The following is an 18,251-nucleotide window of genomic DNA, read 5'->3' as shown; positions in this document are numbered from 1 at the left end:
CTCAGTAGCATACAATCCCTGCTGTTTCCATTTCCTCTTGCTCATTATCGGCACAGACGGGGGCTGAAGATTAGTAAACAGTGGGTGTTTAGGGTGAATTAGAGCATGTGAGATGTAGACCTAGGTATCCTGGTGGCATCAATGAGACTTTCTAGAGAGATGTAAATATTTAATGTTGCCCACTATGTTTCTTCAGAAATATCAAATATTTACACATTTCCCAGTTCCTTATATTATAACAGTGGGGGAATCATGTCAGATAAAGCAGAGAACCTGTCTTGACCTTCATCCAAAACATGAACAAAATCTCTGATAGTCAAAAATTCACCTTGGCAGTTCCTCCTCCATCATCATCTCTGCATGAAAGATGGAGAGGTTGTTTTTACACTGCTCCCAACATATCTGGAAAGATACAAATTCAGGGACAAAAGCTTAACACAGAATTTTCCTGCTCCTTTTCATGTGTTAAAATGAGTAACTTCCAAACAATGAAATCTTCAGAGGTTTCTAATTAAATCGTATATAGGATATTTAAGACCGTTATGTCTAGATGATAAATGTAAAAGTAAGCAAACTAGTAACACTATTTGAAATGATTCTGCTTTCTAATGCATATATTTTTCAAGTGAACTCTCTTCTTTCTTCCTTTCTTTTGTCTGCTATTTAAAAATAGCCTCCTACAAACAGATGTGCTCTGATCTCAGCAAAAAAATCTTATTTTAGCTGTCATTTTAGGCATTAAAATACCATTACCACACGACCACCTCTTTAACACTTCCTTGTATCCCTGATGTGTTAGCAATTAGCAAAAGGAATCTAAGTATGTGAAAACTCAACATTTTTATTTTCTGCCTTTTTTTTTTAATTAAGCGTGCACAGAGACAACAGCTACATGTGTATGAGACATTACATTTTCAGCTATTATCCCTGGGTTTAGCCACAGGCTACCCTTTCCGAGGACAGCTGTGTATAAAAGTCTTTACTAAGAAAACATAACATGCCTAGAAACACCTATGTATTTCTTGACTTGAGTGAACAAAGCTGAACTGAAAAACCTTGCTCTCAGAAAGTTACTTGTCTGCTATCCCTCAAAATAATATTGTAGGTATTAGCAGGCTCCTGAAGTAGTCCTGCACAGGGAATTGATACGGATGTAATCCCATTGCACATAGAGACACAGAAACCTTCCATCATTTTCTAGCACATTGTGTTATATCTTGCCAAAAGCGTACCTATTTGTTACTGGCCTTTTTCAATATATCAGCATTGTTATGATGGTAATAAGACATATTTAGTACTGAGCAATTTGTCTTTAACTATTATTGAGAATCCTTAACTTTATAAAAAGCTTCAGATATGGACAATATGAGGAAGAGTTTTTATGTACTTGGCTACTAATGTAGAAAGAAATTAACTGTTTTAAAAATCTCACTTAAATCTGAGTAATATTTTATATTCATACTTCTCATCAGCATTTTTTGTTTTACATGTATACACAAATATATGTACAAATGAACAAAGCTAAATAAACCTGCACTTAGTAATCATGATCTACCACAACATCCACACGTTTTAAAGCCACAGAAACAATATTCACCAGCAAGCCCAACCTTCCACCTGACACAGGCAATACAATTTCAAACCAACTTCTGTATTAAGTCTGTAATTTACCATTAAACTAGAGAACCTTTTGATGAAAAGCATCTGATCTCTACCAAATAAGGGGAATTCTCCATGTCCATAGATAAACATACCTGAGTGAATTGTAACTTAAAATATAAATTACAAATTACTAAAATGCATGACAACTGAACTAATATTTACTAATTGCTATTAATTCTAAAAGCAGGATTCTTATAGTTTATACAACTATTTGTTTTTTCAGGGAATTTTGTCTAATCTTCTTTGCAAACTGAGCTCCTTTCTCCTCCATTATCTCTGTTCAACATGGGTAGTTGTAAAATTTGAGTAATTGGTTTCTTTTTGGAAAAAAGTCTCCTTTTGCTTAATTTTTTTTTTCCTCTTTACAGTCTGGATCTTCATTCTGGAAGCACTGAAAACTTGTGACCAGCTAGAAAGTGGAAAAGGAGCTAACTACAAGCAGGATAATACAGTACTATAAACAGGCCTAATTTCACTGGAGTTAAAAAGCTGTTCACCAATTTACAGTAAACAGCATCCTATCCAGAGTTTGAGAAGCTCAAGTCCTTTTACATATGTATTTTTTTGGAAAAGTAAATTCCAATCAGCAGGAACTTTAGTCTATTTTTTGCATTTCCCTTGGGTGGTATATTCCACACCAGGAATATCTGGATGCCAAATATAGACATGGACTGGAGTCTGTGAATACTTGGGGGACGATTATAAAATTCTACCAACATCTCCACTGTATAATGGATGAGATCTTTTACTCCTTCCTTAGGCACAAGTGCCAGTAATTCCATATGGATTGGCACTATGTCTGAGTAAAGTGTGCAAGATCAGAACATGCACAAGATCAGACTGTGGATTTTTCTTTTATTAATATTTATTGGAAAGAATATTTTTCCCAGGATAAATAGGAAAAAGGGAGGCTCAGTATGTGAATAGGTATATTTACTGCATGCTATATTCTCTGCATAAATAATATCTATGCATTTACTATGAATTAGGAAAGGTAATTGCAATGAATTAGGAGAACAGTTAAAAAGAAGCAGGAAATTACAGGGTTGGTGAAAGGCATCCAAACAACAGCTTTGGAGACTAAAGTTCTCTGTTCACTTAGATGGTGAAAAATTCACCCCCTGTTGAGAGAACAGGCATGAATCCCACATCTCACTTATGATCCTGGGGTACTATGTGGGCCACATCCAAGCAAGTTTCTGCCCAGTATTGGCCCTGGTCTGAGAGGGCCACTTGTTAGCCATCAGGGAACAGGTTCAGCCCTCATCCATCATGTGACCACCTCACCATGGCTTTTGCATGAAAGTCAGTCAGCACCACCTTGAGCAGGAACTTCTGCCTTGCAGACCTGGGGATTACTGACTCATGGCTCTTGACCTACCCGAAGACAGGCCCACTGAATACACCTCTTGTCTCTGTAACTCAGTCAAAAGGAGCTCGGGTTCCTGACTGGCTACACACAACCCCACAACACACCTGGCAACTGGCAATCAGGAGAAGCCCCCAGATTTGCAGGCTGATATTGAAAGTGGAGGCAGCAATTTGGTCTTCCAGCTTGAAATGGCTTGGCATCAGGACTCTATTAGTAGGTTTCTCAGAAGAATATAACTGCACAGTTAATCTGATTATATCCCACTCTGCATGCATTTTGTTTCTTCCTCTTTCTCGCCCTTCCCTCTCCACCCCTCGAATAGCAAAAGGCCAAGTACTGAGTAGCAAAAAGAATAATTAAATTTACAGTTAAGTATATGGCTTTGGCTCTGATAGGTTTTCCATTGTGCACAGGTAACACTGTCTCTGTTGATTTTGGTGCACAGCTGTCTGAAAGTTACTACTAATGGAATAGAAATACAGTGCAAACCAATTTCTAAACTCTGTTCAACTAAGTTCATTTACTTCCCTGCAAGGTTGCACTGTGCGGGTGACCTAAGAGAACAGTGACAAGAAAAGCAGCAGGGGCTTCCTAAAACCCTTCTGCTCCACTTTAAAAGTTAAGGTTGCCCCAGAGTAGGAAGAGGACTGCAGCACCAGCTCCTTGGGGGAGAGAACAAGATTAGTCACAGTCGTTTTGGTAGAGGCCGCGCTTCCATTGTTTAGTTTTTCTGCAGGCCACGTCCCAGCAGACCCAGCACGTTACGGGCATGGTCCCTTATGGGGAATGAATTCCTACGCTGAGCAGCGGAGTCCAGGCGGCTCTTGGTGGCAATGCCTCAAAGCATTACCACAAACTACAGGGGTCCAAAGGTGTTCCTTCATCCACTTCCCCGTCGCTATGCACTGCCAGCAGGGGCTCAGAGGCACCAGCTGTTACACAGGCTGTTTATACCTACTTGAGCTTTTATGATGTTAATAGTTTAGATTTAAGTAAACTTTGTGACATATTTAACTTTGGGCTTTTTGCTAAATGGGACAATTACTGTTCTCTCAACTTCCAGTTTAAAAGCTAGTACATTGCATTGCTCCTTGGAATTCTGCTTTTGAAGACCTTTGTCCATGAGACTTATTATTTGCATATCTATAGTCTTAAGAGCTATAAAATAATCCCATATTTTTATGCTTTCCCTTGCATCAGATAGTATACCCTAGTGACAGAGTCTGAAGATCATGTACTGATATGCTTTACAGAAAATTACTGTGATACCAGGAGTCATGTGCTCTGTTGAGAAATGAAGAAACAAGGACCTGATCCTGACGGAATTAAGTACAGAGAAACGTAACTAAAATCTGTGGGAATTCTGTTCAACAGAACTGAGACTTATCGCATCACACGTGCCTAGAGAAGCAGTTGGCTTTTTCCCCCCCTCAGAAGTGTCACATCACAGTAACACTCCAGACCTTTAAAAGAAAGATGTCAAGGGCACAAGAACTTTAGAACAAACAAAAAGCTACTTTACCTCCGGAATGGTGATTTCTAAAAAGAGCCAGCGTAAGCAGGTGCCTTGCCCTACAAAAGCATTTTCCAGCCAGCCCAGACAGGGCCATGACAAAGCATGGACCAGACACTGCTTCCAAGTGCGAAGAGAGGAAGCAAGAACAAGCAGCCCTCTCCCCTCCTGCACGTACAGCAGTGGAGTATATTCACAGCGCCCACACTGCCAAACGCCTCGGACGGGAACGGACATGCCCTTCCAGTGCTTGGGCCAACAGGGCTCCTCAGGCACTGCAAGCAGAGCTCCTCCGGCATTGAAGAGGAGTCTTTGCGAGAGATCGATGGGAGCACCCACAGAAACCTAAGGGAAAACCACCCAGAGGAAAGCCCTGGGAAAAGATGCCCTGACCTTGCCTGGAGCAATCCGGCTCGCCGGTGCTTTTCTCAGGGCTGTTCCAACACTGCAGCTTTAGATCCCTGGGGAAGAACGGAGCCAGTGCTGCACCTACCTGCCATTTTGCTGTTTGACACTGTCAGGGAGAACCCTACTTCACAGAGTGATTTTTTTTTTGCCTCTGTTTTCACTTCCTAGGGCATAAAGTCATGCCTAGCTAAGAAATGGCAGTGGGGCACTTATCTCTAGATAAGGGGAAGAAGGTTAAAATACACTATATTTTTTCACTTTCCCTTGTGGGATTTTTCCATTCTACTTTCATTTACTTCTCTCCATACCTCCCAGCGGAAAGCCTGGAGTGAACACAAAACCAACACCAGTTAGTATGGCTAGTGTTTGTGAAGGCCTTGGAAGCTGTTAAACACTAGTATATATGCAGTGTCATTGCCATGATTTCTGTGGTGCCAAATCAGTTCCACTGCTTGATAGTGAATAAACATATTTGTCAGAAGAACAAAAAGTTTCAATCTAAGCAAACAGCAGTCATACCACTCTTACTGTGAATAACTCTAAACTCCATTATTCCTCCTAAGAGGAAACCTCCCTGGGGAATTTGTTGTTAAGTAACAAAAACCAGAAGATGACAATAACAGTTCCTTCCCTTGGAAGCACATATTATTCCTGTAGTGTTTTCATTTAAGTACTGTACACAATTACATGCAACTGGGTTTTACCCTGCAATTCAGTTGCATTATCTGGTGCATTAACTGGTACATTTTAGATGAATAAAAAAGGAACTTGTCCAGTCATCTCATACAGTTTGTCAGTTATGGAACACTTCATTTTCTAGTTCCCTATAGCAGCTAAAGTTAATTTGTCTTCCTCTTGGCTTCAGTCAGCATATACAAACACTTCTTTAAGGATATATGAATTAAAAAAAAGTTTTAGTAAATCCTGGGGACCTTAGTACCCTGCAAAGATATGCTAGGAAGAAGAAAACCAACAAATGAGGAAATAAATATTACTGATTCCACTTTATCTGCTCCAGTCACTTAAGGGGATAGGAAAGTATGCAGCAGCCTCTCAAAATGAGATTCTTCACTTTGGAGATCATCATTGTTCAGAGAACTTGAAATTAAAATTAAAACTTAAAAATACCACATTACCAGTTTCAATCAAATAATCTTTTTTTGGGTACTTCTAAAGCACCCTTAAAACTTCAAAATACCTTTAGATTCTTCCAGCCACCATCACACTGGCACCAGTTTCAGCTCAGAAACAGTGAATCGTGCATCCTGCTCCTGGACTCCAAGACAAGAACATGAGCTGCTCATTTGCACACAAGAGATGCTAGTAAATTCAGTTAAGAATAACCTATTTAAAATAAGGTGTGCCACAAAACAAGTTCTCTTTCCCTCTCTAAGCCACCTATTTCAAATCAAATGCAGAACTTTTATTTGAAAATACAGAAGAAGAGTTCACAAGAGAATTATGTGGCTCACAAGAGAAAATGTGGCCTGTTGCTGCCTGGCATCAAAGTTTTGGGGCTGGTTGCTTCCATTTGAAAGCTTTAGGCTCCATTGTACCACCAGCACTAACGCCTGGGAAAGTTACACAGGTAGTTATACATCTTACTATTTGACTTCAAAGTCAAGCAGTACTAGTCTGGGGTAGTTTGAAAACACAACCCACGGACAGGAATGGTGGGATTCTGGTAGGTGCTGTCTCTGTGGTCTCAGATGGATTGCTTTATCTCTATGACTGAAATGTTCATACTTGTATACCTTCTACACCAGGACATTGCCATTATCTGAATTTTCTTTTCACCCAATTGGAACAGAAACTATATTCTACTGGGCATTGAACAAATACATTTCCTATCTCAGAGGACTTAAATGTAAGACATATGACAGTATAAGAAACAAGAAGGAACATCTGACTGAGTAGAGATAAATATAAAAAAATCAATACTGAGTCACACAGGCTCACTATGTGTCTGAGCAAATGGTTTGTTTACTTATAATATATACAACACACAGTGACACCCTTTATGGTTTTCACTTAATACTTTAAGAGCTGTTTTTAGTAGATTCTAATTTGATCAAATGAGAAAGTAAGGTGAAAATTCTATTTTGCATTTCCATCCCATGCAAAACTTGTGGAAATTTGTTAGCCAAAGGGGCTCAGTCATTTCCCAAGACTAAGTTGGGGAATCAACCCGTTTTGTCCACAGAAAAGTCTTACAACCACATCAGAAGGTTCTCATACACCAGCAAAGCAACCTGCAAAAACAATCTGCCCCAATCTGTATAATTTATGATTGGTAAAGGTTTGCTAGCGTCTGGCAGATGACATTCAGCTTGCTCTGAGCATGCTCAAGGCCAGTTCTGCACGGGCTAAGTAGGAATTTCCCTTTGCTCTCTCATCTGCTCTCGTAGGGACTGCTGGAAACCAGGGACATGACAGACTACACAAAAAGGGAAAACACTTTACCGCAAAGAGCTAAGACTGGCACTAGGCGCAAGGGAAAAAGACCCCCCAAAAGGTCAAGCAAGTGAGAACAGGAGCCAGCAGGACACAGGCTCCTCACCCACTGGGTACATCAGGAAGCTAGGAAAGCAGTAACTGAAACGACTGGCTCAGGAAGACCAATTATTTAGTGCAAATTAAAAAGTGCACTGCACAGCTAAGCACTGCATGGCTGATGCTGTCCATGTTGGCCAAACTGCAGTCTATCAAATTTGATCTGAAAGGCCAAAGCAGTATCCTTGAATTACTAGCTGTTTTCTAGCAAACATTTCCCCAGACAGGAGGTAAGGGGGAAATGGCTTTAAATATACCTTCCCTCCCTCCAACTCCCCTGGAGGAAATCTTTCTTCACCCACACCTTTCCAATAAAAAAAGCTACCTAGCTGATGCCAGTTATGAAGCCAGTTACCATTCTGATTACATTACTCATAAAAGGAAGGTTTTTCCAGTACTCTGGAAATTTGTTTTAGAAAGGCTATATTTTGAATGTTACAGATACTAAAACTAAAGGTCAGACTGATTTTTTTTTTTTTGTCGTTCAGTAGAGATTCCCTTAACAAAAAAGGGGTCATAAAACAGTCCTAATTCGTACCACCTTCTCATGGCTCTGAAGAGAGAACAGCAGCTGGAGTTTACAAGCTACCTTTAAGAGCAAATCCTTCCTCAGGGACTAGGGTAATGTGAGGGCTGTTATGAAGGTCCATGATCTTTCAGGGAATGCCAAAGTAAGGTGAGCTAATGAGACAATTTGTTTTTCTCACAGTAGAAATGATAGAGAAAGACCACTGATCTAGGGCAGCAGCTCACACTTAACAGTTCACATCATTTCCTAAAAGGAGTTGTGAAAAGAATGGAGACTCAGGCAAACTCCTCTTCCAGTTTCTTAAAAAAGTGGCTAGGGCACAGCTCCGAGTCACTGGTGCAGGGTCTGTGGTCTGCAGGGACACTGTATTTGCTGGATATTAAGAAGGTAAAATGAGTTCCAAGAAAAAAATATTTCAAGAATTGTATATTTTGCATATTTGACAGCACTGCACTCAGAGCCATTTAAACACTCTCATGTCTATGGAGGTCCTTCAACCCCCAAAGCAGAGAGGACAAGACAGACATGAGAATTCAAAAACACAAAACTGAAGTCTGGGTCAGAAAATTCATTAGATAGACTATGATATAGTATGTAAAACTCCAGGAGATTAAGTCTTCTACATACCCCCAGGTTTCAGTGAGAAGACTCTTGCTCTGCCAACCAAACTGGGGTGTGCCGAGACAGTGTTATAAGCTGGGAGGGACGGCTGGGGTCAGCCAGCTTGGGCCTTGCTCTGCCAGCACGCCCTTGTACACGCACATGTAAGTTCTCAGCTGTATGTGTGTCCCATCTTAAAGACAACTTTTCTAAAGTTTAATGCAGTTTGTTGTATTCAGCTGTATCACTGAGTGTGGCTTATCTGCAATGCATCTCGAGGCACTTGCACTTGCCTTGCTTCCAGGGCAGCCTGGCAGGAGCCCCAGCCCCATCCCAAGCAAAGCTGCCCGGGCAGGCCAGCGCTGCGCAGTTGTCGGGCTCAGCTGCCGCGGGGCTTTACTCTGACACACAGCTCCCTTCAGAGGATGGCAATGCACAGGCATAATCGGACAACAGATTGTGGTGACAATGAAATAACACATTATTGTATCCGATTTCTACGTCTTAAAGGATTTCCCCTCTTTCCATGCCTGCTGATGCCATCTCCGTATTTAGATGCCCATAACAAGTAAGTTACAAAACCAATCTGTTATTCTGGTATACAGTTGATGGACAGATCTGCTGAATGATGCAAGGCTTCACTGACTTTTAGCTACACTTATGTAACCCAATAGTTTCACAGCTGCTAATAATTAGCAGATGACCTGCATAAGTGCTAGACAAATAAAGATGGGAAAGCAGAATCCTCCTCCATCACTTCAAAAACAAGCTACTGAAACAAGAGTATTGATTTTTTTTAAATCTATGATTTTTTCTTCTCTCAATAGAATTCAAACAAACAGAGCATAAGGAATTCAGCATAACTTATAACTAAAGATCTGAATGGTGCCTTGTTCACAGCTTTTGGATTTGAAACACAGATGCAGTTAACTCACAGCTTAACTCCTTCTACAGCACTCTTGAAAATGCTGATCTGTTTTCTTCTCAATTTCCACATAAAAAAGTTTAAGTGATTTTTGTTTTTTAAACAAAGAGAGATTCAAACTTGGATTCAGTGTATAACTTCCTTTGCTCTTTTCCTCTCTTAAAAGAAGAGATTAATTGTTATGCAGCAAACTGGGAATAACATCACTTTCTAAAAATTTCCATTGCAGCTCTTGTCTTTATTTCATCAAATTCTTTTCCAGATCTAATGTTCTCAGTGTTTCCTAAAAAAGTCAATGCAATAAACTATTCTTCAGTATTAAAAATGCTATGAATTTGACAGATAAAGCAAAAAAAAAAAGCAAACTTTTAGAGGGCAAAAGCAGTCTCCATTTTTCAGTGCTCTGAAAGTAGTTGAGTAGGGGAAGGGACGGTTTTATGTTGCAAGACAGTATCTTTTAACTCTAAGTCACTAGCCTGCCAGTCAGGAGGTTCACCATCCTTTCCCGGCACTGTTACTGCTACAAGACTTCAGGTAAAGCAGTTTGCCCACACTACGCTTCTCTATTCACTCTGCTTTCAGATGTCTTTATTAGGACTTCTTAAGGACATTTTTGGATACTTTGAGACCACTTTTCTTCCCAGATGTTCTGGTGACTGACAAAAGCAGCCATGTTCATGCAGTAACACAGAAATGGAGAATAGAGTCAGAGTCACTTCAGTGACTTCTGAGAGGGAACCGCTGCAGCTCATCGGGTTCAGAGCAGGGACAACTACAGCTAGAGCAGGTTGCTTGGGCCTCACCCTGTTGAGTTTGAAGCACCTGCAAGGATGGACTCCACAACATCTCTGGACAGCCTGTTTCAGTGCTTGGCCACCCTCATTGTGGAGGATCTTGCTGGCAGTTTTTGTAGAATACAGTAGAACAAGCAGAGAAATGTAATTTCTTCCTAGGGCTCACTTCTGGTGCTGTTATGTCAGGGTTCAGGAAAACTCACTAAAAAGTCTGCTCCACTGTGTCCGTTCTTTGTGGCAAAAGGATTTCAGCATTATCATTCACACACAGCACTCGCCAGAATATTAGAAGGAGGGAGAAAAAGAATCACCCCACTTCTTGAAATTATCACAGGAGAATTATCACAACCTATTTCAAGCCAGCTGAAGCTAGCGAGAGCTTTTATCTTAACCTCCTTTCTTCCTATTAAAGACTATCCTGTAGTTTCTCTAGCAGGAGAGAGATGCTGAAGTTGGGCTCAAATGAGGAAGACAGCCCACTCATGAAAATGGGCATTTGAAGACAGGAGAGCTCTTCATATGGACAGAGTCCCAGAAGCAAAACGGCAGGAGCTACACACACTGAAGAGATTAAAGATGATGGGTGCTGCATAAACAGGTTAAATATCAGGAGCTTATAGAGTTACAAAATTAAACAGTTTAAATCCAAAGTGTAATTGAAACCAAATGTAGAAACTCCTAAAGAGGTTACAATGGAGTTAAGTGTTACAAAAGAGAGACTTTCAAACTGCTACTCCTTGTGCTTCCCGTTTATCTCCTTCCAGGAATAAGGAAACTTTCTATTCTGAACTTTTGATCTCTCAGATTTTGATGAAACTGCTCCCTTACTACTTACGCCTCCAGCCTTAGAGACACTTCACCGATCTCATTAAGCCGAGATGGCCGAGACCCAAGGACAGCAACTCTTTCAGGCCTGCATCTGTGTAACGCTAAACAGCGGCAACAATTTTCCACTGTATGTTTCAGAGCCCTGATGTCCGGGGTTAATTCCAGTGAAAGTCCTCCTTTTAAGATTCAGATTTCACATCTCAGCAGCAGCCACATTCTGCTTGGAAAGCATTGCAACAGAGCAACTAAACTATTGACTTCCTCCTCCTCAGATACCTAGCTATGTTTTCTACAAGTGCTGTCTTGTGCTGTCCTAACAGCTGCACTCAGGAAATAAGTTTATTGAAGCTGTGCTGTAGTAGGTCTGCATTTTTCCCATTTTATAGTCAACACACCACATTGGAATGGCCAGCATGCTGGCTGGTATTACACACTACCCTGCTATCGTACTGGTCACTGCAAGCATCCAAAATATTTTAAACAAAACCTTCTACTAGAGCATGGTTGTGGACATCTTTGTTAGATTTAGTTCCTAATAATCCCTTTTCTGGCTATTTGCCAACTAACAGATCAGCAATTATTATTCAATAACAGACAGATATTTCATGCACACCTTTGAAGTGAGGAACTAAATAAGTAGATTGTTAGTTGCACACTTTGTGGCACAGAAGATAAACAGCTGCCTTGAAGATTTACTGCCGCTCCTAGTGTTCTCATCCTTGGTACTACTGTGATCTGTTCTACCAGAATAAGATCCGTTTTCTTTCAATAGAAGAAATGCTCCCTCCCCCACCTCTGCCAAATGCAACTACAACTACTCATTTTGAACAAAGATACCTGACAGCCTCTCTCTATAACAGCTCCAACAGATGAAGTGTAAGAGTGCACCACATGAAGAAAAGGAGAAAATGACAAGAGCCAAGAATAAGAGAAATCAGTAGAAAGAATACAAAAACATTTAATCAGATTTAAAATTTTACAAGAGTTCACATATTTTAATTGTGGCCAAAAACACTTATGTTTGTGTTGGCAAGAGCATAAACTTTCTTTAAAGTTTCCCCTTCCACCCTCACTCATTACTGCATCATTGTTTCTCATGGTTTCCATACGCAAGTCCATTATCTTGATGGAGATTCAAGATAATCAAGAGCATAGCAAATTTCTAAGGGCTGGTGGCAGCATGAAGATATTTTACTAGAATGTATGTACACCAGGAACAGCATACCCACCTCTAAAGGAGTCCTATGAGTTGCATCACATTTGCCAGACAGCACTGACCAAACATACGCTCTTTTCTTCCTCCAAAAAAGCTTGCTGGTGATACAAGCAAGGCTGAAAGCTAACAGTTACTAGAACTTTATGCACTGTAAGTAATGGATAGTAACACTGCAACACACTTCCTTCCCAGAGAGATTTGTTTAGCTCCTGCCTCTCAGCAGCCTCTCCAGTGAGGAGGATCCAAAGCTCATCTGATGCAAAGGTAAAACATACGTCACAGGTGGGAGATGGTCCCTTTTAGCAAATACCTTTCTTTAGATGCACACTTCCAATTCTGCCTCTATTGCATGAGCCCTAAAGTCCTGATGCAGTTTTGTGATAACTCTGGACTTCTCTTCAAGAAAGAAGGGCTAGCAGTCTTTAGCAATACAACCCCAAGAGACAGCATCTTGCTATCTGATGCTCTTGAAGAGTGTAATGTAATACCATAGAAAGTGTAATTTCAGTAGAAATACTAAGGCAGCAACAGAAGTTAGAGTGAAGCTAGAGAGCTTAAACTGTTTTAACCCCCATTTGCTGGAGTGAGCAGTATCAAGTACAGGGAGAAAAAGGCAGCACAGGGCTGACAGAGGACAGTTGTACAAACAGGCAGAATAATTACTCTTCCTCACCTCTCCCTTTTGGAGGGAGATTTTTAACCTGGATTGCTGAACTTTTCAGCAGTTCAGTTGCAGCACAACCTCACAAATAACTGAGATAGGGTTCGATGAGCTGCAGCACAGGGGAAGGAACAAGTGGCCAGAGAGCTGATATCAGAGAGACGTGGGAGGGACGGGAGCAGGGCAGAGCTCCCTCCGCTCCACCACAGGTGGTGGGCAGGGTAACTGCATCCTCCAGGGGACAGTCCTTGCCCCAAGGAACTCACACGCACACCAGTTCCTGTGGTGGGTCTGGATTAGCATCTCACTTTACATCCCTAGGAATCTTGCCTTAACCAATTATGGAAGTAATCATTCATGTGGCAGCATGAAGGTCTACATAGTTGACAGACATGCACTAAGGACAACATCCTGCTCAGCTCGAAGTCAGAGGATACCAAAGAGCCCAGAAGAGTGCAGGAAGAAACACACTCAGTGCTAGCAGGATTAAATGCAGCAGTTTGTGGAGGAACAATAATGGGGACTCTTATTAAAGGGGGAAAAGAAAAAAAAAATAGAGATATGCAATCATGTTTTTAGAACATTTGCTCTGGCCCTAAACAGATTTTGTAACAGGAGTTTCTACACAAGTAAAGAGTTTTCCTCTCTATTTGTAGCTTTCTCCTGTCCCTCTGCTTCTTTCTCATGCTCTTCCTGAATCTTTGTGCATCTGTTCTCCGCTCACATGTTCCTGCTGCACAGAGGGCAGAAGTACTCTAACAGCTGTATTTCCTCCTCGCATAGTCCTTCCCCTCGTGTGCTCCAGCAAAGGGGAAAGAAAGTACATGCCAGCTCAGTCTTCCTCGTGCCTAACATGAGGAGCAGACGCTGGGTTAGATGGAGAAACAAGCACCAAAGCTTCACCCTCTGCCCAAGGTCTCAGTGAAAGGGTTGCACCTTTCGCCCAGGAAGGAGGCATGTTACCAGAGCAAGTTCCTCCACACTAGTGCTGCAATCCTTCATGCCCCTCTTTAAACCATGGTTCCCAAGCTGGAAAAGTATCAGGTATGAATACATTATTGGTAACATGCAGAGGCCAAACAAACTCTGACAAGACCTCTTCTTTTTCACACAGCCAGCTTAAGCCCCCACATTGTGCTCCTAAAATCAGGCTTGAAGGAGGTAACTGACAGGAAGAAACAGAGGAAAAAGCAAAAAAGACCAGTGAAACAGGGCACGAATGAGGAGGAGCAGCACCCATTGCCCATTCTCTAGAGCTCGAGACTGAGAAAAGCTGCTCAAGTCAAGGACTTACGATGCCGCTTTCTTTGGGGAGCACTACAAGAATAGAAGAGTGATTTAAGAGTGCCTTATGGTGGACTCCTGAATAAGCAAATCCTACCTAACGTCAGAGACAAGTTCTGCATTATTTTGCTTTAAATGTGAGGCCTGAGCAGGGCACAAGTTAGCAGCCTGAAGAACATGTACTTTCATAGAAGTGATATAATCCTGTGCTGCAGAGTATGTTTTTATTAAAAGATTAAGTGTAGCCACAAGAGTAGCAGGGACAGACAAATGCGGAAACAAGCCAAAGCTTTAACGTTGTTTACTTGAAGTTCTCAAACTTGACTCCCTCAAAAAGCCCCTGAGAGTTTGCTCTGATGGCAGAGAACCACTTTGTTCGTCTCCACTGCAAAGTTTTAACTACAAACTTCAGCTTAACATTTACTGCAGATCAAAGCACCTGAGGGAGGAAGGCTGCAACAAATATCTGCATGAGCTAACTACTGTAGCAGTGCCCTGTTTGGGTGCTGCACATGTCATGCCCACACAGGGCCCTCACCACCCCATCGGCCTGACCCCAGGCTCAGGGCCCGGGACGTACCGCAGCAGGGAGGGACGCGAGGGCCGGCAGCCAAACGGTGCTGCTCAGGGCTGAGGCGCGCTCGAGCTGCCAAGGGGGGCTCGGGGCACAGCCCAGAGGCTAGGCTGCCTCCATCGCCATCCTCCGTCCCCTGCACACACCGACCCCCGGGGAAAGCGTGAAAGCAACGGAAAGCAGGGAGTGATCCTAACCCAGGGAGCGCGGGGCGGCTGGGAGGAGCGGGAACAGCTTCAGAGGCAGGAGCGCGTCCAAGCCCGAGACAGAGAGCTCTGGAAGAAGAGAGAGAAAGAGCAGACAGGCACGAAGCGCGGCTCAGCTCCCGCGGGCGGCCGCGGCCGCTCTCCCCGCGCCGAAGCGGAGCGGAGCGGAGCAGAGCAAGGCGCGCCGCCCGCCCATCCGCCCGCCCGCGGCCCCCGGCTTTGCGCGGGTGCTGGCCCCGCTCCGCGGGCGCGCTGCGCGCAGGCGGGGGCAGAGGCCGCCAGGAGCCGGGAGGAGCGGGCCCCGCCGGCCGGCGCCGGTGCCGCCCCGCGCTCCCGGGCTCGCCCGGCAGCCGCCGCCGCCGCCTCCCCCGGCGGTGGGCGCGACCCCCGGCCCGGCCCGCTCGCTTACCGCGCTCCGGGCGCGCTCCGCCGCGGCAGGGACGCGGCTCCCGGCGGCGCTGCAGCCGCTGCGGCGGCCGGGGCATGTTGGGCCGGGCGGCTATTTATAGCGGCCGCGGCGCGGCGCAGGAAGCGCCGGCGGGGCGGCTCTGGGGCGCCGCCCGCGCACGCCGCGGCCCCGAGCGGGGCGCGGGGGCGCCGGGCCCCGCCGCCGGGAGCCGGGAGCCGGGCCAGGGGGGCGCGGGGGCGGGCGCTGGGCAGCGGCCCCGGGCCCGGCCGAGGCTGCTCCTCGCCTGAAGCGCGCCCTGCCCGCACCCTCCGTCTCCGCCACCCCCTGGAAGTTAGAACTAGGCAGAGGCTGTGAGATAACCAGATTACGGGGAAAGGCTTGCAGGTCCCCAAGTGCTACGTGTGGCCTGAACTGTGAATATCGGCAGCTTTTCCAGGGGATCATACTGTTTTTTAAAGTCTCACTGGGGCCCTGGTTACGCTCGTTATCTGTGTCAGTGGCTCTTCTTTTTGGCTGCTGCTAGTTGTTTGGCCTCTGTAACAGCGCGTGGCAGCGAGTTGCGCAGGTGAAACGTGCCCTGTGCGCTACCTGAGCCTCCTCGGCGTTGCCCCATCCTTCTAGGAAAGTAATAAGTCCCAAAGGCCTTTGAGCAGATGCTCCTCTCACCGCAGCTCCTGATGCTCTGTTTGCCCACAGAGCTCTCAAGACACTGCTCAAGGAAGATACCATACTTGCATGTTTCTTTACCTGCCTCCGATGGCCTTGATAACAGCCAGCAGGGGATGAATAGCGGAGCTCAGGGATGGCAGTGCAGTGGGCAGACACATGTGCAGCGCAGCAGAAACATAATTAAACTGTGGGACAGAGGTACTCACATTTTCTCTTTTAAGATCTGCAGTATGTGGAGGTGTGGGAAGGTCAATTACCCCTCTTTAGATGATAACCCAGGAGGGATTTGTTCTTCTTACCTCAATTAACTCACTTATGTAGAAATCGCTTTATCAGACAAGCAATAGATTCTGCTTCCTTTGCCCTCTAAGCTTGACTAAGTTTTCTAGAAGGAAAACTTCCGTTATTGTCTTTGGGTCCAGTGCTGAGATCTTGAATGGAAAAATGCCCCAAATACATGTGATAGAGTAGCTTGGGCAGGTAGGAGTAAGGTTTGAAAGGTGAGAGAGATGTCTTGGGTGCCTATTTGAGCCAAAATAATCTTTGTTCCCACATACTTTTGTTCTTGTGCCATTTCACATTTTGGAGGTAGTTGGATTTTTTTGTTTACGCCATGCTTAAGCATGGTCCAGCTCAGTAGCTGTAAAACACTATTGTCTAAAATACATGAATGTGAGAGAAAGACGTCCAGAAAAATGTAAATACATTCTACGTTCCCTTGTAACAGCATGTCACAAGGTCAAATACTCAGTGATCTGTGTGCTGAGTTAACCTGTTACAATTTACTTTCATGTTTTGACCAAGAGATTACCAGTTGCCCAAAGACAGTATTATTGTGAGATGTGCTGTACTGAGAGCAACAGCAGTGCTGATTTGCCTTCAGTTAAAGGTTTCAAACTTTTTCAGCCTTTTATGTAGTCCATTTCTCTGGTTTTGTGTCATTGCATGCTTGGGGCATTACAACACTGACACAAAGCATGTACAATTTTTTCCCCTACCCTCTTCTGTCCCCCCGCCACAAGTTAGACAAGTTCACAAACAAAAATTATGGGCCTCACAAATGGAAAAACCAGAGGTACTCTGTGTTTACTCCCTTTATGGACTCTCAGACCTCAAGCTCCCTAAAGAGGGTCACGGGTCACAAATCCACATGAGGTTCCCAAGCACTGCACACTGTATTTGGGTCATTGCATTAGGTGAAAACAGTTTTAAAATCACCTACAGGCAAACAGCTCCCTCTTGACTATGTACTGGAGGAATATCATGTGATGTGTTTGTTCGACACTCCATATGGGCTAAGTAACAAGCGTTGATCCAGCTCTGCTTGGTTGTTGGAGCCCGCTGCAGTGGCTGGGAAGATGTGCTGTGGTGAGAGGTCTGTGCAGGGATGACGGGAAACGACAGCAACCCTTGCTAGAAAGGCATTCTGCCCCTATGGGGAATCCACTGGCTGACCCATCGCTGCAGCTCTGCGCTGGCCTGCAGACCCTTCTGTAGTCTCTTCTGTTGGTCGGATTCTGGCACGCCGGGGTATCAGGAATTGTCCTGTCCGTGTTCTGTTCTCTCACACGTGCTGCAGACAGCCCACCTACAGCTGTCTAAAATCATCAGGGCTCTCAGAACGATCGTGGAAATCATTGCTTGCAGCTTTGTTATTTTCCATAGTTCTGCCTGTCTTTTGTGCTGGATCAGGAAGTGAAGTATGATTGTTTTAGCGAATCTTTTGCAAAACAGTCCATGATTGCCCTGCCTGTAGTTGGACTTTGATTCCCAGAAAGCAGGGGGGGAATACTCCAGAGGTTTGTTAGAAGTCTGCGTACATGCAACATTCATCTGAGAGCAGCTTGGAAGACTTTGTACTAATTTCACAATTATGACAAGCCACAGAGTTTCTATTTTTAAGGAATTTTTTTCCAGCAGCATGCCTAGAGGCCTGGAAGCTGTGCTAGACTTTATCTAGCCCTTGTTAACATATAAAGAAGTGAGGTCTTCTGACTGGATCCAAGTATAGCAACCTTTTAAATGCATCCAGTGTCAGAAGCATTTCT

Source organism: Apteryx mantelli, chromosome 6 (genome assembly GCF_036417845.1).
Source record: "Apteryx mantelli isolate bAptMan1 chromosome 6, bAptMan1.hap1, whole genome shotgun sequence".
Classification (NCBI taxonomy): domain Eukaryota; kingdom Metazoa; phylum Chordata; class Aves; order Apterygiformes; family Apterygidae; genus Apteryx; species Apteryx mantelli.
Note: the sequence above shows the minus strand (reverse complement) of the source record.